General features: G+C 39.3%; 1 non-coding gene across 1 annotated transcript; it reads left to right on the forward strand.

Annotated features, from left to right (window-relative positions):
• Positions 1-20,181: 20,181 nt before the first annotated feature.
• On the forward strand, positions 20,182-20,359 carry LOC115029432 (small nucleolar RNA SNORA73 family). The gene has a single exon (XR_003835012.1). It is a non-coding gene; the product is annotated as a small nucleolar RNA SNORA73 family (small nucleolar RNA).
• Positions 20,360-21,479: the final 1,120 nt, after the last annotated feature.

Genomic DNA, 21,479 nt, shown 5'->3' on the forward strand with positions numbered 1-21,479 from the left:
CACTCGAAACAGCTATATCAGAGTCCTTTCAGCAAAATCTTGCTGGTGTATGCAATGGTGTGTCAGCATTTGGAGGCTGATTATGGGATGGATCCCCGGGTATAGCAGTCTCTAGATGGTCCATCCTTAAGCTCTGCTCTTGCCTGATGCAGTTCTTGACTGTAGACAAATGCCTGTTGAGAATTTTCCATTCCCATTTTCTACTGTCAACCCTTAGCTGATATCAGCATTGGGCCAATGCTGACTCAGTCTAGCCTGTATGTTTTTTCCTTGGAATTATGGCTGCTGGAAGCTACAGTGCTGCTTACTGGCTTGCTTTTCCTGGCTTGTTCAGCTTGCTTTCTTATAGAACCCAGAACCACCAGCCCAAGAATAACACCGCCCATCATGGGCCCTCCAACTCTTGATCACTAATTGAGAAAATGCCTTACAGCTGGATTTCATGGAGGTATTTCCTCAAGGGAGGCTCCTTTCTCTGTGATAACTCCAGCTTGTGTCAAGATGACACACAAAACCAGCCAGTACAATATTAAACATAATGTATATCATTATAACGCCATCTTTATTTACTTTTTTTAAACAAATTTTTAAAAAAATTATTTTATGTATGAGCACACTACTGCTGTCTTCAGACACACCAGCAGAGGGCATCCCATTATAGATGGTTTTAAGCCACCATGTGGTTGCTGGGAATTGAACTCAGGACCATTTTGAAGAGCAGCCAATGCTCTTAACTTCTGAGCCATCTCTCTAGCCCCTTTGGTTGTTGCTTAACATACAAAAGTATTTCTATCACAGTTTCTGCTTATTATATCAACATTCATTTCTAAGTGACTACAAATATATTTTATAGAGTTTCATTGATATAAACTTATATCCCTGATCATGGGATGTGCTATGATTTCGTTTTTTCTTAAGACCATATTACCTATCTTAACTACTGCCCATTTGCCATTTGAGGACAGTCCTTAAGGGTTTCTCAGATTCACAGCTTGTGAAAGAGTATGTACCGTGCATTCCTCCCAATGTGTAGTGACTACCTAGGTTCTTTCTAGCTCTTAACAAACATCTTTGCACATTATCTTCTGAGTTTTGGTTACCTAAAAACCTTAGTAAAAATGTTGATAAAGACAGGTGGCAATGAGGATAGTGGAGTTTCTCGAAGTAAGCGGTCAGTTTCTCATGATCCGTGGGCAGGTCCTTGACTCTCTCATCAAACCTTGTCATGTAAAACAATCCAGGTATTGCCTTTGTGTGTGTGTGTGTTCGTGTGCCTACCTGTGTGTGTATCTGTGTATCTGTGTGCATGTGTGTGTGTGTTTGTCTGTGTGTCTGTGTGCATGCACATCTATGTATGGTATAATGTCTGCTATGGAACTTAATTTCATTGTTGTAATTATAATGCTCATACAATGATGCCAAAATTCATTTGTTTTTTCCAGGTTAATGAAATTTTGGAATTTTAAAGATTTTTAATTTAACAGATGTGCTATCTGAACATTCTTTCCCTCCTTCCTGTCTTCCTTCTTCTGCATCCATCCTTCATGCTTTTTTAAATTTATTTTTATTGAAGTATGATTAGAAATAAAAATCTTTGGATCATAAAGCACACGCTATTTTTAATGATAATTGCAAATTATTTTTAAGTAGTTTTAGTAATTGTCATTTTCATCTAAACTATAGCAAAATGACAGTGTGTGTGTGTTGTTGTTTTATCTGCTAAATTCATATAAGACTAGTGTTTCAACCTGCCGTTTTAGACTGCTAATTAGTTTCAGGAAGTTTGCACAGATTTGGTTAGAGATATGTTTCATCTCTCAGCAGGCTCATCTGTTTTGCTACTTCTGCGTGCACTTGTGCTTCTCCATGTGATTTACACTACATTATATCTTCTAAATACTATTATGAATCAGTTACATCACCTGAAATTATCTAGAGATCATCCTGTCATTCATTTTATTTTATAGTGCTGCAAGCTGAAAATATATGTCTTTTTGTTACTACTATAATCAAAGCCTAATTTATGGTTAAAGCATATTCACTGTTGTATAAACAGTCTTAACCCCTGCACATAAAATACTCTCTTCATTTGTTTTCTTTTGTTAAAATTTACATCTTCCACTTTCACTGTATGTAGTGAGTGACAAAGAAAGGACTGATGGTTGGCTTCTCCAGGTGGAGTGCCACCCCTCCCCTCTCCCCCTCCCCCATCCACCCATTTTTCATCTCCCCCATATCCCATCCACACCCCATCCTCTCCCCCATCTATCCTCTCTCCTGACTGCCCCTCCCCCCACTCCCCCTCCTCCCCCACCCAACACAGGCAATTGTGCCACTCTGCTGATTGGATGTCTCACACTGAACTACCATTTTTCCTTTCCTTTCTCTCCCTGATCTTGATTTCCTTGTTTCTCCCTGCTTGGCTGACTTGTCTAGCTGCCCTACCATCCCTAGGAGTTTCTAGGCCTTTTGTGGTCTCTTTCATATTCTTTCTCCATTGAAATATCTGTCCACATTTTGGTTCTCACTCAGTTTGAAGTTGCTTTAATACACAGCTCAGGAATACAGACATACTTAAACCTCATTTTAAATATGTCAACATGGGATAATGAGATGTGGCATGGATAAAGGTGTTTGCCACCAAGTCTGATGACCTGACCTCAATACAGGAGCCCACAAGGTGGATTGGGAGAACCAACACCTGTAAGATTTCCTTTGATGCTTCACTTCAGGCTGTGTGTGTGTTCACAGATGCAGCCTGTGCATATTTTACCAAATAAAGAAAATACAATAGAAAGTAAAAATAAAATAAATATGTCAAGCTAATATCTTTTCGTAAAGACTTTTTTTCTTCTCTTTTTGGTCTTTTAAAAGTTATACTGCTTTCCTACCAAGTGTTATTTGATTATCTTCTCAGATATTGCACCTATGTTGCTATGGTAAAGGACATTGTTAATTGGATTTTCTTCTTATTGCTTTGTAAAGAAATACCATGCTTTCTATTGATAATCCACACAGCACATATTATTCATCATAATACTTTATAGTTAGATTCTATTAGATCTTTCTGCGCAGAGGGTTATTTTCTGCAAATAAGACAGTTTTGCTTTCCCTTCTCTGTTTATAGCTTCTTTAATTTAATTTTTCTTTTTTTTTTTTCTTGCAGTTTACTGTTCAGAAGAAATCAGATTGCTTGTGCTTTTCATGATGCTAACGTGACTGTGATCTTGTACCAATTGATGGTCTGCCTCCTGCATTTCTTAGTTTCAGAGGAGTTAGCTGCCTCAGGGACTCACTCCCAAAGACATGTGTATACACGAGGATGCTACACATATTATACATATATAAAGCATGTTTGATGTTGAGTATATGGTCCCAAGTCCCTCAGTGTCTCTTGGTTCCTCTTGAGGTTCCAGTTTCTCAGTAAGCCTCATTACTTGAATTTTTTTTTATTAGGTATTTTCCTCGTTTACATTTTCAATGTTATTCCAAAAGTCGCCCATACCTACCCCCCCAATCCCCTACCCACCCACTTCCCCTTTTTGGCCCTGGGGTTCCCCTGTACTGGGGCATATAAAGTTTGCAAGTCCAATGGGCCTCTCTTTGCAGTGATGGCCGACTAGGCCATCTTTTGTTACATATGCAGCTAGAGACAAGAGCTCCGGGGTACTGGTTAGTTCATATTGTTGTTCCACCTATAGGGTTGCAGTTCCCTTTAGCTCCTTGGGTAATTTCTCTAGCTCCTCCATTGGGGGCCCTGTGATTCATCCAATAGCTGACTGTGAGCATCCACTTCTGTGTTTGCTAGGCCCCGGCATAGTCTCACAAGAGACAGCTATATCTGGGTCCTTTCAGCAAAATCTTGCTAGTGTATGCAATGGTGTCAGCGTTTGGAAGCTGATTATGGGGTGCATCCCTGCATATGGCAATCACTAGATGGTCCATCCTTTCCTCACAGCTCCAAATTTTGTCTCTGTAACTCCTTCCATGGGTATTTTGTTCCCATTTCTAGGAAGGGGCAAAGTGCCCACACTTTGGTCTTCGTTCTTCTTGAATTTCATGCGATTAGCAAATTGTATCTTATATCTTGGGTATCCTAAGTTTCTGGGCTAATATCCACTTATCAGTGAGTACATACTGTGCGAGTTTCTTTGTGATTGGGTTACCTCACTCAGGATGATGCCCTCCAGGTCCATCCATTTGCTTGGAATTTCATAAATTCATTTTTTTAATAGCTGAGTAGTACTCCATTGTGTAAATGTACCACATTTTCTGTATCCATTCCTCTGTTGAGGGGCGTCTGGGTTCTTTCCAGCCTCTGGCTATTATAATTAAGGCTGTTATGAACATAGTGGAGCATGTGTCTTTCTTACTAGTTGGGACATCTTTTGGATATATGTCCAGGAGAGGTATTGCTGGATCCTCCGGTAGTACTATGTCCAATTTTCTAAGGAACCGCCAGACTGATTTCCAGAGTGGTTGTACAAACTTGCAATCCCACCAACAATGGAGGAGTGTTCCTCTTTCTCCACATCCTCGCCAGCATCTGCTGTCACCTGAATTTTTGATCTTAGGCATTCTGACTGGAGTGAAGTGGAATCTCAGGGTTGTTTTGATTTGCATTTCCCTGATGATTAAGGATGTTGAACATTTTTTCAGGTGCTTCTCAGCCATTCGGTATTCCTCAGGTAAGAATTCTAAGTTCAGCTCTGAGCCCCATTTTTAAATGGGGTTATTTGATTTTCTGGAGTCCACCTTCTTGAGTTCTTTATATATATTGGATATTAGTCCCCTATCCGATTTGGGATAGGTAAAGATCCTTTCCCAATCTGTTGGTGGCCTTTTTGTCTTATTGACGGTGTCTTTTGCCTTGCAGAAGCTTTGCAATTTTATGAGGTCCCATTTATCGATTCTCGATCTTACAGCACAAGCCATTGCTGTTCTATTCAGGAATATTTCCCCTGTACCTATATCTTCGAGGCTTTTCCCAATGTTCTCCTCTATAAGTTTCAGTGTCTCTGGTTTTATGTAGAGTTCCTTAATCCACTTATGTTGCGGCCTGCCCGCAGTCCACAACAAGAACGGTTCAACTGAGAATGGCAGTTCGATCTGAAAAGAGAGGAATCTAGACGGGGCGGAAGAAAGAATGGAGCTAAGACAACAAACATTTTGATCAAAGCTCAATTTTACTATTTCCAGACACTCAGTTATAAAGGAAGAGGGAGGGAACCCAATATCCTGCCAAGTAACTCAGGGTCCAGTAGCAGGACAAACACGTGTGTGCCTCCAGGCAGCAAAGGCAGGTTCCAGCAGTAGGCGTGGCAGGACGAATGAGCAGGTAGCTCCACCCTTGAGCAAGCAGGTTCCAGGCTGGGGGAAGGGAGGCCACACACTTAGATTTGACCTTAGTACAAGGAGATAGAAATAGATCAATTTGCATTTTTCTACATGATAACTGCCAGTTGTGCCAGCACCATTTGTTGAAAATGCTGTCTTTCTTCCACTGGATGGTTTTAGCTCCCTTGTCAAAGATCAAGTGACCTTAAGTGTGTGGGTTCATCTCTGGGTCTTCAATTTTGTTCCATTGGTCTACTTGTCTGTCACTATACCAATACCATGCAGTTTTTATCACAATTGCTCTGTAGTACAGCTTTAGGTCTGGCATGATGATTCCACCAGAGGTTCTTTTATGCTTGAGAAGAGTTTTTGCTATGCTAGGTTTTTTGTTATTCCAGATGAATCTGCTGATTGCCCTTTCTAATTCGTTGAAGAATTGAGTTGGAATTTTGATGGGGATTGCATTGAATCTGTAGATTGCTTTTGGCAAGATAGCCATTTTTACAATGTTGATCCTGCCAATCCATGAGCATGGGAGATCTTTCCATCTTCTGAGATCTTCTTTAATTTCTTTCTTCAGAGACTTGAAGTTCTTATCATACAGATCTTGTACTTCCTTAGTTAGAGTCACACCAAGGTATTTTATATTATTTGTGACTATTGAGAAGGGTGTTGTTTCACCAATTTTTTCTCAGCCTGTTTATCCTTTGTGTAGAGAAAGGCCATTGATTTGTTTGAGTTAATTTTATATCCAGCTACTTCACCGAAGCTGTTTATCAGGCTTAGGAGTGCTCTGGTGGAATTTTTAGGGTCACTTATATATACTATCATATCACCTGCAAAAAGTGAAATTTTGACTTCTTCCTTTCCAATTTGTATCCCCTTGATCTCCTTTTGTTGTCTAATTGCTCTGGCTAGGACTTCAAGTACAATGTTGAATAGGTAGGGTGAGAATGGACAGCCTTGTCTAGTCCCTGATTTTAGTGGGATTGATTCTAGCTTCTCACCATTTACTTTGATGTTAGCTACTGGTTTGCTGTAGATTGGTTTTATCATGTTTAGGTATGGGCCTTGAATTCCTGATCTTTCCAAGACTTTTATCATGAATGGGTGTTGGATTTTGTCAAATGCTTTCTCAGCATCTAAGGAGATGATCATGTGGTTTTAGTCTTTGAGTTTGTTTATATACTGGATTACGTTGATGGATTTCCATATATTGAACCATCTTTGCATCCCTGGGATGAAACCTACTTGGTCAGGATGGATTATTGTTTTGATGTGTTCTTGGATTCAGTTAGCAAGAATTTTATTGAGGATTTTTGCATCGATAGTCATAAGGGAAATTGGTCTGAAGTTCTCTATCTTTGTTGGATCTTTCTGTGGTTTAGGTATCAGAGTAATTGTGGCTTCATAGAATGAGTTGGGTAGAGTACCTTCCGTTTCTATTTTGTGGAATAGTTTGTGAAGAACTGGAATTAGGTCTTCTTTGAAGGTCTGATAGAACTCTGCACTAAACCGATCTGGTCCTGGGCTTTTTTTGGTTGGGAGACTATTAATGACTGCTTCTATTTCTTTAGGGGATATAGGACTGTTTAGATCATTAACCTGATCTTGATTTGGCTTTGGTACCTGGTATCTGTCTAGAAACTTGTCCATTTCATCCAGGTTTTCCAGTTTTGTTGAGTATAGCCTTTTGTAGAAGGATCTGATGGTGTTTTGGATTTCTTCAGGATCTGTTGTTATGTTTCCCTTTTCATTTCTTATTTTGTTAATTAGGATGCTTTCCCTGTGCCCTCTAGTGAGTCTGGCTAAGGGTTTATCTATCTTGTTGATTTTTCTCAAAGAACCAGCCCCTTGATTGGTTGATTCTTTGAATAGTTCTTCTTGTTTCGACTTGGTTGATTTCACTCCTGAGTTTGATTATTTCCTGCCTTCTAACCCTCTGGGTGAATTTGCTTCCTTTTGTTCTAGAGCTTTTAGGTGTCTTGTCAAGCTGCTAATGTGTGCTCTCTCTAGTTTCTTTTTGGAGGCACTCAGAGGTAAGAGTTTTCCTCTTTGGAATGCTTTCATTGTGTCCCATAAGTTTGGGTATGTTGTGGCTTTATTTTCATTAAACTCCAAAAAGTCCTTAATTTCTTTCTTTATTCCTTCCTTGACCAAGTTATCATTGAGAAGAGTGTTGTTCAGTTTCCACGTGAATGTTGGCTTTCTATTAGTTATTTTGTTATTGAAGATCAGCCTTAGTCCATGGTGATCTGATAGGATGCATGGGACAATTTCAATATTTTTGTATATGTTGAGGCTTGTTTTGTGACCAATTATGTGGTCAGTTTTGGAGAAGGTACCATGGGGTGCTGAGAAGAAGTTATATCCTTTTGTTTTAGGATAAAATGTTCTGTAGATATCTGTTAAGTCCATTTGTTTCATCACTTCTGTTAGTTTCACTGTGTCCCTGTTTAGTTTCTGTTTCCATGATCTGTCCATTGGTGACAGTGGTGTGTTGAAGTCTCCCACTATTATTGTGTGAGGTGCAATGTGTGCTTTGAGCTTTACTAAAGTTTCTTTAATGAATGTGGCTGCCCTTGTATTTGGAGCATATATATTCAGAATTGAGAGTTCCTATTGGAGGATTTTACCTTTGATGAGTATGAAGTGCCCCTCCTTGTTTTTTTTTTTTGATTATTTTGGGTTGGAAGTCGATTTTGTTAGATATTAAAATGGCTACTCCAGCTTGTTTCTTCATACCATTTGCTTGGAAAATTGTTTTCCAGCCTTTCATTCTGAGGTAGTGTCTATCTTTTTCTCTGAGATGAGTTTCCTGTAAGCAGCAAAATGTTGGGTCTTGTTTGTGTAGCCAGTTTCTTAGTCTATGTCTTTTTATCGGGGAGTTGAGTCCATTGATATTAAGAGATATTAAGGAAAAGTAATTGTTGTTTCCTGTTATTTTTGTTGTTAAAGTTGGCATTCTGTTCTTGTGGCTGTCTTCTTTTAGGTTTGTTGAGGGATTACCTTCTTGTTTTTTCTAGGGCGTGGTTTCCGTTCTTGTATTGGTTTTTTTTCTGTTATTATCATTTGAAGGGCTGGATCGTGGAGAGATAATGGGTGAATTTGGTTTTGTCGTGGAATACTTTGGTTTCTCCATCTATGGTAATTGAGAGTTTGGCTGGGTATAGTCACCTCGGTTGGCATTTGTGTTCTCTTAGTTTCTGTATAACATCTGTCCAGTCTCTTCTGGCTTTCATAGTCTCTGGTGAAAAATCTGGTGTAATTCTGATAGGCTTGCCTTTATATGTTACTTGACCTTTTTCCCTTACTGCTTTTAGTATTCTATCTTTATTTAGTGCATTTGTTGTTCTGATTATTATGTGTTGGGAGGAATTTCTTTTCTGGTCCAGTCTATTTGGAGTTCTGTAAGCTTCTTGTATGTTCATGGGCATCTCTTTCTTTATATTTGGGAAGTTTTCTTCAATAATTTTGTTGAAGATGTTTGCTGGTCCTTTGAGTTGAAAATCTTCATTCTCATCCACTCCTATTATCCGTAGGTTTGGTCTTCTCATCGTGTCCTGGATTTCCTGGATGTTTTGAGTTAGGATCTTTTTGCATTTTCCATTTTCCTTGATTGTTGTGCCGATGTTCTCTATGGAATCTTCTGCACCTGAGATTCTCTCTTCCATTTCTTGTATTCTGTTGCTGATGCTCGCATCTATGGTTCCAGATTTCTTTCCTAGGGTTTGTATCTCCAGCGTTGCCTCACTTTGGGTTTTCTTTATTGTGTCTACTTCCCTTTTTAGGTCTTGGATGGTTTTATTCAATTCCATTACCTGTTTGGTTGTGTTTTTCTGCAATCCTTTAATGGATTATTGTGTTTCCTCTTTAATGTCTTCTACTTGTTTAGCAGTGTTCTCCTGTATTTCTTTAAGTGAGTTATTTAAGTCCTTCTTGATGTCTACTGTCATCATGAGATATGCTTTTAAATCCAGGTCTAGTTTTTCAGGTGTGTTGGGGTGCCCTGGACTGGGCGAAGTGGGAGTGCTGGGTTCTGATGATGGTGAATGGTCCCGGTTTCTGTTAGTAAGATTCTTAAGTTTACCTTTCGCCATCTGGTAATCTCTGGAGTTAGTTGTTATAGTTGTCTCTGTTTAGAGATTGTTCCTCTGGTGATTTTGTTACCCTCTATGAGCAGACCTGGGAGACTAGCTCTCTCCTCTGAGTTTCAGTGGTCAGAGCAGTCTCTGCAGGCAAGGTCTCCTCTTCTCCTTCTGCAGGAAGGTGCACAGTTATCTGGTGTTTGGACCTCCTCCTGGCCGAAGATGAAGGCCCAAAATAGGATCTTTCCCAGAAGCTGTGTTGCTTTGACCTGTCACAGAAGCCGTTGTTTCAGTGGTCCACACTCTCACCTGTGTAGACTACTTTCTGCAGAGTCCCAGAACCAAGGTGGCTCCCGCAGAACCTGAGGCAGAAGCCTCTCAGGCCGGGTGGACACCTGTGCTCTGACCAGGAGGGTGGCCGTTTGTCTGGAGCCGAAAATGGTGCCGCCTCAGAGGCTCTGTTGCTCTTGCCTGTCCCAGAGACTGCTGGCCTCTGTATTCCACAGTCTCACCTGTGCAGACTGCCCTCCGCGGAGTCCCGGAACCAAGCTGGCTCCCTCGGAACCTGAGGCAGAAGCCTCTCAGGCTGGGCGGACACCTGTGCTCTGATTAGGAAGGTGGCCGGTTGTCTGGAGCCGAAAATGGCGCAGTCTCAGAGTACTTGAATTTTTTAAATTGGCCACAAGTTCTCACCAGTTTTATTTTGCCTTTTCTCTAGGAACATCTTTGTTTCTCCTTTAAGGGATAAAATTTAATTTCTGTCCTCTTGAACAGTGTCCACTCAGTTAGTGCTAGTGCTATGGTCTGCTTCAATTCACATAATTTAGTGGAGTGTGGAGAATTTTAATTCTAGACCTAAAGGGAGACCCTCCATCCTTATTCCCATGCAGCCCTGACTTCTATGACTATGTAAAACAAACCCAGGGAAGTGTTCTCATGTACAGCATTTAGAGAGTTGAGCTGAACTGGTCAGGATTGACTTACAGATGTGTGAACAAAATTCCTTTGGAAACATCTTATTTATTGCACTGTATGTATAACTTAGGAGAAGCCACAGAAGATCTGCTTGCTTTCTTGCCTTAATTGGATTGCCTGTCCAAAGAATTATATGCTAACACACGCTAACTCATTATTTTTGTTCATTTATTTTTCATTGATATTTTTATTAGTTCTTTGAGAGTTTCATATAATAGGTGTTGGCCATCTTATCCCTTTTTTTAATTACTCCCAGATCCACCCTACCTCCCCTACCCATCCAACTTTGTATTTGTTTAACAATTGACCAAGTTCAACTGTGCTGCCCAAATATTCTTGGTTATGTGGCTGTCCACTGGAGTGTGGTTGACTTTAAGAATGCAGTGACAGCTACATTCATAAAGAATATGACTTTATCTCTTTCAGCAGCTATTGATTGCTGATGTCTTCTTAATTTCAGTTGGGTGGGACGTCACATCTCCTTGCTTTCTCCTCGATCCAAGGGGGTTTGCTCTGACTTAAATTTTCCAGGTTCACTCTCCCTTCCCATGTTATTCAAAGCTAGGTCATTTTTGCTTGCTTTTCCCCATCAATGTAACTTTGTGCCTGTATGTCTGACCTTCCCCTGAAATGTGGTCTACTTCTAAGTTGCTATACATTTGGAGAAAGCATACCTTCCTCTCTTAGAATTGCCAATATCTCTCTGACTGGGCATAAAAGTTCATGCCAAGCTTTCCTGTGCATGTGGGGATTTGGTCTGTTCTAGGCTTGCAGAGATTTTGTGCATGCTATCACAACAGATGCTTGCTCACAGTGTCACAGGAGGTCGGCCCCTGGGCTATGGTTCTCTGGAAGGTAGCTGAGGGAAAGAGCCTTGGCAAGCAAGACAGTCTTTCAAGAGAATAGGATTGCTTTTCCTATCTTGACTTGAAGTTAGTCTGGGGCCAGAAGCTAAGGGGCTCTGGATATATTGACACCTTTTGTATTAACAGCAGGGAATTAAATAAAGAGGTTCTTTTGTTCTTTTCTTTGCATGAATTCTGAAGGCCAGCTCTTGAGGCTGAGAGTTTAACTCCCTGTAAACTAGGGAAAGTTGCTCACAGGAAGAAAAAAAAAAAAGGAGATACTTTGAAAAAAGAAATATAATCTTAATTTCTAAGGGAAGGTAAAAGGGGGAAACTTATCAGACTATATGCTTTTTAATTTCTAAGTTGGTCTACTCTCCCGTCTTCTCCTTCCTCCTCCTACTCTTGCACTCTCCTGCTGTAATGTCATCATTCTTAGTATTTTGTACCTTTTCTAGGAGAATAGATCACATGGTTTTTCCCAGCATCCTGTCCTGTTTTTTTTTTTGTTCTCATAAAAGTTCAAACATAAGTAAAAATCATAAACTGAAGAAGTTTACAATAGAGATGTTTACATGTGTTTCTTTCTCATAATACTACTTATCTAGCTAGACATTCATTGTGTCACTAACTCCACAGGTTCACTGAAAGCCTAAAACTATACATTTCATGACTAAACATTGAAGTTTTATGTAGATGGACCCAGTCAATATTTTATCTTCTGTCCTTGCACTTACAATAAATCCCTCTTTTCCTTTTATGACCTTTGGTTAATAGTTTTACAGCTCTAAGGAATACATTCCATGTTGTAAATGCCTGCTTTCTATCTTGGAAGCAATTAACTCATGACACATGAAGACTGGCAGAGTTCTAACTGCAGTTTTCATATCAGAGAGGGATTTAATAGCAGTCCTGTTATAAAGGGCTTAATAATTACCAGTATAATTCTAGGAATTCTGATAGGATCATCATTAAGAATTAAGAAATCATCTATTTCTCTATATTACATCACAAGACAGTACATCTTCATTGATCTGAAGGAATCTGCTTAAAAGGGTAGACTAATACCTAGTGATAAATATATATACACATATATATGTGTATGTATGTATATATATATATATATATATATATATATATATATATTATATACTGAGTTTTGGCTACCTGAAACCTTAGTAAAAATATTGATAAAGATAGGTGGCAATGAGGATAGTGGAGTTTCTCAAAGTAAATGGTCAGTTTTTCATGGTTCGCGGGCAGGTCCTTGACTCTCTCATCAAACCTTGTCATGTAAGACAGTCCAGGTATTGCCTTCGTGTGTGTGTGTGTGTGTGTGTATACTATACAATACACACACACACACACACACACACACACACACACACACACACACACATATATAGGAAAGGCATATTAATAGGAATCCATCCTAAGATGTTGTCCCTTCGGCCTTGCCTTGAAGGACTCACTCATCGTGGTTTACAGTCCACAGTGAAACCATCTCAGGAAGATCACCTGCTAGCTTTTAGCTTCTCCTAGATGGCTCCTGGCTGCTGTGTCTTTCCTTGTACTTATCTACCACCTCTAGCTCTTAAATATCTCAGCCTCTTCTTCTACAATGACCTCTGAGTCTTTGCTTGAGGATGAAGCTTCCATATAAGGTCTTATTCTCTGCACCTTGACCATTTGTGGCTATCTGTTAATAACCATAGACTGCAAATAGAAACTTCTCTGATGGGCTGAGAAAGAGAAAGAGGCTTTAATGTATGAGCTATAATAATAGGTTTGTTTAGGGGCTCATTAAAGGTTAGTTAACCACTATTTGTATTTAGCTGACTAGAAGTAGCTAGTTCCCTCCTAGGGTCTGCAATATGTCTTGCTGTACATTCTTAGCCTGATTGATGTGCTGCCAGGTATGGATTCATCTTGTAGACAGGGACTTAAATATAAATGGAAAGTGGTTGGTTACTTCAATGATATTGTAGCAGTGTCTATGTCCCGGTAAATCTGGGCATTGCTTTTGCTTTCTGGGCTGAGTGCCTTGCTGCTGGGTTGCTTGAGTGCGGTTGACTAGCTGTTCAGGGGATGCAGAACAGTTTGAAATAGGGGTCCTCATCTGCGTTTCGCAAGTGAGAAATAGCAGAGTTGGAGACAGATGCTGCGGTTCCCAGTCTCATGTGTACCCAGGCACCACTGGCAAACTGCCGGGACTGAAAAACTGTCAGAGGATCCATGTTTCCTCTCAGAGCAGCTGTGCACAAAGCAGGAAGGGAAAGGCAGAGCCACCATGGTTGAATCCAGTTTGTTTCCTAGTGAGTGCTGAGAGTACAAAAGTCTGGAAGAGAGAAGGCCTTCTTTGAGAAATTTAGGCACCCCCACCATGGTCCTTGATGAATGAGATAGTCCTTGCTTGTCCAAAATGTTTTATTTGATGGCAGATGAAAATGCATACACCTTACTCGGGGTGAACCAGGGATTAGAAATCTTTTGCCGGAAGGAATGCCCAGGAAAGGAAGTTCATTGCCTGAACAGTATCTAGATTCCTCATTAGCATGGAGAACTCCAGGTTTTTATGCTGCCTGACAGATTGTCATGGTTTTTTCCGTGGGGTGTTGGGGGTCATGCATGGGCATGGGCTTGCTCCATGCCTGCTATCCTCAATTCTGAGATTTCCTGGGTTTTGAGCCTGCTCAACCTTACCAGTTCTTCTGTCTGGTAGTCTGGTTGACTTGCCCCACATTAGCTCACAGGGTTCACAGCTGGCTATGACTGATGATTGCTTGACCTCCAAGATTCTGCATAGCTCCTTCTAGCACCATGAGAAGTGGTCCACATGGATGAAGCTTCTAAGTGACTACTATCCTGATTTCTCCATCTTCTATTCGCCTACTTAGCAATAGGTTCTTAGGGTTCCTAAAGTTAACCGAGGGAACTGGCATTGTTTGAGTGTCTTTAGGACCATACTGCATATTAAATATTTTTTGTAGTACTAGGATAGCTGACTAAAGCAACATTCACAATTACTCTGGAGGATAGAATATAGCGTGTGCTATATCCTTTACCCTTTTATAATTTCAATGTTCTTGAAACCCATGCAAACTTTAGAAATTTAAATATCCCTAGTGACCAGTTTAATAAGGCATTTATTTTAAAGATGTGAAATATAATCAAATGTATATTTGCTAATTTACTGCTGCCAATTTAATTCTGTTAATTAACATTTCACAAGTATAATTATTATATATTTGGACTAATTATCAGATTTAAAGACTCTGAAAAGCTGTTGTTCTCTTCCCTCTCTTCTTTCACAGTGTATATTTTCAAAGTCCTCAGATGGTTACAACATAACAAGAGGAACAATCCAATGAATGGCTCGACAGTACCCATAATCCCAAAATTATAGAAGTTTTACACACACACACACACACACACACACACACACACACACACACACACACACATGTTCAAATGTAGGAACAGAATGTAGGAATCAAATATCAGATATTTAGAGATCACTTTAGAAGAATCTTCTTTGGGTCAGTTATTGAGAATACCAAGAAGCATATTTGAGTCTCATAGATTCTAAAAAGCTGAGAAAAGATCAAGGATATTGACCAAGCCCAGATATAACTGTGAGATTATATCTTATATGTATTGTATATTATATGTTACATATTACATTATATATCATATATCACATACCACGTATCACGTATCATGTATCACATATCCTGTATCATATATCATTTATCATATATCACATCATATACTATATGTCATAACATATAATATCATATACATACTGAACTTGAAATAGGGTTGATGAGAAATTCACACAGGCATGGACCGATCTCCTTTAGCTTCCTTCTGACCTTAGATTTTAGCTTCTTATTTTTAAACATTTCTACCAATCTTTCTCCCATCTAACATTTTATTGCTATAAGATAATGGCTATGCCATTCTATCCTCAAGGGATTTATGTGCTTCATTTTTAGTAACCCCCATGATAGTACTTAAGTAAAAGAAAAACTTGTTTTTCAAGTGTGATGTATATGAGTCTTGCAAAGAGGTATATGTGTGTGCCACTCTTTATATATTTATACATTCTCCTTTCTCTTTAGGGAGGGATGGGAGATTGTTTTATTACTACAATCAATATCACCAAGTACAATGGGCAGTGAAAAACCTATATTCACTGCAAAAGAGCCCAATGTTTTGGTAATCAGTGAACATTTTTCTGTTATTAAACAAATATATCCATTCTGTGTAAATGTGAAAGTAATATACATACATATATGTATTTGTATATATATATATATATGCACACATATAGTTAGTTAGAATATAGTTTATGTATTTCCAAGTACATTAATAAACATACATGTCAAACCCAAATGTTTAACTAATTAAATATACTGCAATTAGGACAAAAAGATTTGCATTGAAATTATAATTGTATATTACCATACATAGCAAATTCATAGATGAAATATTGATTTCATCCATGAAAATTTTGGAACAGAAAACTGAATAGGTAATTTTTTTTTCATTTGTCATATAAAAAGTAAGTTAAAGTAAAATTTATCCGAGTCATTAAAGCAGAAGCACCTTTTAATTATTCAAATATTTCCTGCAAAGCATGCAGCATTCTTGTAATGTTTTTAGGAGAGGCTCTTTTCTTTGGTAAAGTTTTAACTACAATTATAAAAACAAATGTAATCTCACATTCTTGTTGCTAAAAGGTGATTTGGGAGTTTTAACTGAGATATCACACTTGGTTTAGAAGACATAATACTATAACAAATGCAGTTATTTACATAATTTATTTTCATAAGTAAATACACAGTATCACTAATAAAATAAGAAAATGATAATACTATTTTATTGTCTGCAGAATAAGAGAGTCTCTTGAGCCAAGTCATGAAAGACTACTCATGGAAGGACTACAGAGGAGCCTTAGGGATCAATATAAAGAAAGTAGGGGACATGTCTCAGGGCTGGCACTTGAAGACTAAAGCCTAAACTGTTCTCTTATCATTTAAGTACTGGTCATCTCTTTCTAGTTCACTTTTTTCCAGCTTGTTTTTGCATATCTTATTCACTCTCACCCTTCCCCCCCCCCCAGATGTTTTCTGGGAAGTTGAATGGGGGAATGGAGGGATGGATGAGGACATTAAGCTGCTCATAGATTGTTAGATATTATGGTCTGTTAGTGTTCCCCACTGAAAGAACACTGACATGCTGGAATTCTTACCTCCTAGGTGATGATGTTCAGAGATGTGACCTTTAGGAGGTGGAGAAGTCATAAAGACTATAGTCAGTGGTCTTAGTACCCTTAAAAAGAAGGCTGCAGAGAGGTTCTTCCTCTCTCCATCATGTAAGAATGCAGGGAGAAGTTAGTATCTGAGACCCAACAGAGGGCTTGTACCAACTCTGGACTACTGTACATTCACCTTAGAGACTCAGCAGTGAAAAGTGTGCATATGTTCGTGTTGCTTTCAATGCTCAGTGTATTAGTCTTCACATGTTATTACAGTCCGAACAGACTAATGCAGTGCACACTTCCCTTTCCTCTGCCCACTATTTCTTCTCCTTGTTCATTAGCTTTTGTCTTTCTCTCCTACATAGTTGTTCCTGAAGCTTCATCTGACTCTGGAGTTCCTGAGTGTTCAGTCTTCCATAAAGCATGCCTTGTGTACATCATGGCTCATTCTCAAGTTTTCTTCCCATCCTTCTCGATTCAGATTCATACAAGAAAGAATGCATTTTCCCCCCCAGTGTAAGTCAGTGAGGCAGGTTGCAGCTCATAACTTGGTGCTACTTTCTTGCAAGGAACTTACTCCAAGATTCCTTTACTGTAGGTTTGCAAGCCATACTGCATCTCCTCAGAAGGGCACAAGAGAAAGGAAAGAAATGACTAGGAACCAAGATGGAAGAAGCATAGATCTTACTGTCTAAGGAGATTAGCTAGGTGATCTTAGGTTATTTCCTGAAATAACATAATCACCTTTTAGGACACTCTATCAAGGAAAAAGGAGCTTGCTGCCAATGGGAAGGTTTGCTTAATTTATGGTCAGTCTTCACGAAAGAGAGCACACTTAGAGTCACTCAAGGAGGATTTAAGATACATTAAATGTGGGCAACTGCAGAAGGTCAAGCTGACTGTATCCTTCTAGATACCATCCATTAATTACTCCGGTCACTTGAGAACACATTCTGGGCCCGTATGGTCCTATGAGGTGCCACTTTGCTCCTGCGTGTGGCAGATTTCCAACTGGCTCCATGTAGCACCTGTGCAGGAAATGGCTTTATGTAACCCTTTATGGGATGTCCCGAACAGAGGTACCTCCTGCCCCCTCAGTAGGCCCAAGACATAACCCACTGTGGGATGGTGATGTTAGAGGTAATGCCAGGGAACATTCTACTTTCCTAGAGTGATGGGTTTTCTTCCCTCATAGTGAGGACTGCAAAGGAATCAGTTTCTGGACTTTTTGTCCTTAATACATTTAGAGCCCAAATACCAATTTCTCTGTTTATTTTTTCCTTAATATTTTTAAAGTTATGTTTTTACTTTAATTTCCCCAGTTTTCAACATCATAGTCACAGTCTGCTATGCTAATACATACTTTTCCCCTAAATTTTTTTGTTATAATGATAGCTTACATGTTCATTTGTTTATGGTCCTAGCCTAAGTTTATTTGAGACTCAGCTCTCACCACTGTGGGATCCAAGACAGGCATGTTTCTCTACCTTGCAATCTCATGGTAACTGTCTGCTGTAAAACAAATTCTTCATGAATGTTCTTGCTTGCAACAGAATGCCAGGATTTGTTTTTAACACTATTTCTTATTTTGTCTACATTCCCACCTCCTCCACAATTATTTGCTCATGGGACTGTGCTGATAACAGGGTGGTTTTCTGTATTTTATGTAGAACATTGCATATTAGTTTGTGCTGTTCATTCACCTTCAAATTCCTTTATTGTCTTTCACTGCTTCAGATTCCAAGAAAGATATCTAAACATTAGCCATGCTCATCAGGATCAACATTATTCCTTATTTCTGTGACTTCTCAAAATATTTACTAACTTTCTGAATTTTTTGCTAAAAGGGAATTTTTATAATGCAAATATCCTGTTTGAGTGGCTTTATAGTTCAGAGTGTTTCAATTTAAAAAATTCCTTAAATATTCCTTCCTCCTTGTCAGCACAGTAGGACCACTCCTATTTTTAACAGTTTTGTTCTTGTGTGCAATGTGTTTGGTCACACCCACTCCTGTTTCTTCCCGCTAATTTTTCCTATCCTGTCACCACTTTTCCTTCCCAACTCCACTGAACCCACTCAGTGTTGCTAGGACCTCGGTCAGTACAGAGCCTTCTACTGGGGCCTGGGTTACTCACAAGGGGCCACCTCTCTGAAGAAGCCTCCCAATTCTTCAGTAGCCATCAGTCACTGGTAGTCCTTCAAGAGGGGGTGGGACTTTGTGCTGTAATTTCTTCAGGCTAGACATTGAGCAGATCTTCTGAACACACCCACGGTTGCTGTGAGTATTTATGTGCTAGATAACACTGTCTTACAGCCTGTCTCCAAAACCTTTGGCTATTTCAATCTTTTGTTCCCCTTTTCCTTGGGAGGAAGGTTTATGGTATGAATGCCCTACTTGGGAATAAGCAGTTTAGGAATAAGTATTGTATGTATATTAATTTTGATCCGCTGCAAATAGAAGCATCTCCTATATAATTTGAGAACTATAGCTATTGATGGGGACAAAGAAAACTATTTAGAGGGTAATTTGGTAGTATTTTCACTTAGCAAAATAGTTGGAGAGGGTTCTTCCCTAGGTCCTATGGTCTAGCTAGCTATGGATTCTTGGCCTGGTTAACAGTATCAGTGTGAGTTCCAATTTGTAAATCAGTACTCAAATCCAATAAGTGAATGGGTGGTTATTGTGCCAAGGTTCATGTGACTATGGATCAAATGAGCATATTTTGCCAGGTCAGTTAATACTGATACTCACAGGAGGTACAGCTGTTGGTTGGTCTTCTAATGCCCTAGCCTGCATGGCATGACTCTCACTGTGAAAGCTAACCAGTAGGGAATGAAGTTTCAGAGTCAGTACCCACTTTATATTTCCATACTCTCTGCTTTGAGAATCTTGTATCTTCAGCAATAGGCTTTTGCCTTCCATTTCTGTAAACCTGTGTGTGATATTAAACACGAGAATAGTAGTAAATAGTCATCTAGGCTTTGAAACATCAGAGGCATAGATCTTGCTCCAAGAAATAAATTGCAGTGGGGGGGGGGGGGCTGGCCAGATGGCTCAGCGAGTAAGAGCACTGACTGCTCTTCCTGAGTTCAAATCCCAGCAACCACATGGTGGCTCACAACTACCTGTAATGAGATCAAACACCCTCTTCTGGTGCGTCTGAAGTCAGCTACAGTGTACTTATATATAATAACAAATAAATCAAAAAAGAAAGAAAGAAAATGGACAAATTGCCTTACTTCAGGTTATTATTGCTAATATGAAACACCATGACCAACAACAAGTTGGGGAAGAAAGGGTTTATTTGGCTTAATGCTTGTTACCACATCCATTTTCCATCACTAAAGGAATTCAGGACACGATTCAAACAGAGTAAGAATCTGGAGACAGGAGCTGATGCCAAACTGCTTACTGGCTTGCTTACCATTGCTTGCCCAGCTTGCTTTCTTAAAGAGTTCAGGACTACCAGCTCACAGATGGCCCCACCCATACATAATAGGCTGGGTACTACCCCATCAATCAGTAATTAAGAAAATGCCTTACAGCTGGATCTCATGGAGGCATTTTCTTATTTGAGGTTTCTTCCTTCCAGATGACTCTAGCTTGTGGCAAGTTGACCAAAAAATTAGTTCACCAGTTGTGGGTAACTGAGTATGTTAAATTGAGCGTCAATAAGAATTCCCCAAGAGTGGCTTATGGGAACATAGGGTTCAGCCCAGTGGTGTACAGTTCCTTTCCACAATGTTGGAGATGAAGCTGGGCTTCGAGTCTGTGCCTGCATGTTCCTCCGACTTCTCAGAGTCCCGTGGACGATGACTGAGGAGACAAATCATGAAGGAAACAGTCTTTAAAAAAAAAAAATCCCCAACAGCTTACAACTCCATCTGACACTGGTCATGACAAAGCAACATATAGAATGGAAAAACATTCTTTGCCAGCTATATATCTTACAAACAATTAGTGACTAGACTATAGAAAGAACTTAAAAAAAAAAAAGACCAAGAAACTTAATAATTCAAATAAAAAATGGACCATAGAAAAGAATATGATGTTGGGAGGTTAGGGAGGTGCCATGAAGTGGGGGAGGGGGGATGTGATCAAAATACATCATGAAATTTTTTTTTAACTAAAAATAGGTGGTGGAACATAAGAGTAAGTACTGAAGAAAAGAAATGTAAATGTCTAAGAAATACTTTTTAAATATTTAAATTATTTGCATATTTAAAATGTTCAACTTAGCCATTAATGACAAAAAACACTCTGAATATTTTAAATTTAATTAAAAATATTTAGATAGATTTTAATTGTGAAAGAACTACATCACTTTCACCCCTTCTTTTCCTTTCACTGGCCCCTTCCAGGTATCCTGTCCCTCCAGCCCCTTCCATGTCTTCATGCACACTCTCAAGTTGGTAGCTTCTTTTCCTTTGATTATTATTAATATATAGATATATGTGTATGTATCTGCTTACACAAATATATAAATACTGAGTCTGCTGTTGTCATTTTTATGTGTGTGGTTTTGGGGCTGATCACTATACATTGGACAACCAGGAAGGGCGTCTCATCCTCAAGAGAGGACAGTTCTTCTAGCTGTCATTAGTTACCTGTCGTGAAAACTCTCCTCTTCTGCATACATATGTCCATTGCTCTACTGTATGTGTATCTGTAGGAGAGATCGTTTCACGGCAGACTTCACAGTTTCTGACTCTTACACTCTTTCAGCTCTCTCTCTTCAGTGTTATTACCTGAGCCATAGATTCAGGAGCAGTATTTCAGGATATATCTGCAGTCCCATTGATCAGTTGTGGTTTAATATAATTTCTCTATTTGCTGTAGAGGTTTATTTAAGGAGGTGTGGGAGTTACACTTATCCAAGAGAATAAGGGTAAGATTTAGAATGTTGTCAGGAATTGTGCTTGTCTAGCAAATGGTGGCAGTAGATTCTTTTCTAATGCCCATGGCC

Source organism: Mus caroli, unplaced genomic scaffold (assembly GCF_978045245.1).
Source record: "Mus caroli unplaced genomic scaffold, Mus_caroli_1 scaffold_16, whole genome shotgun sequence".
NCBI lineage: Eukaryota > Metazoa > Chordata > Mammalia > Rodentia > Muridae > Mus > Mus caroli.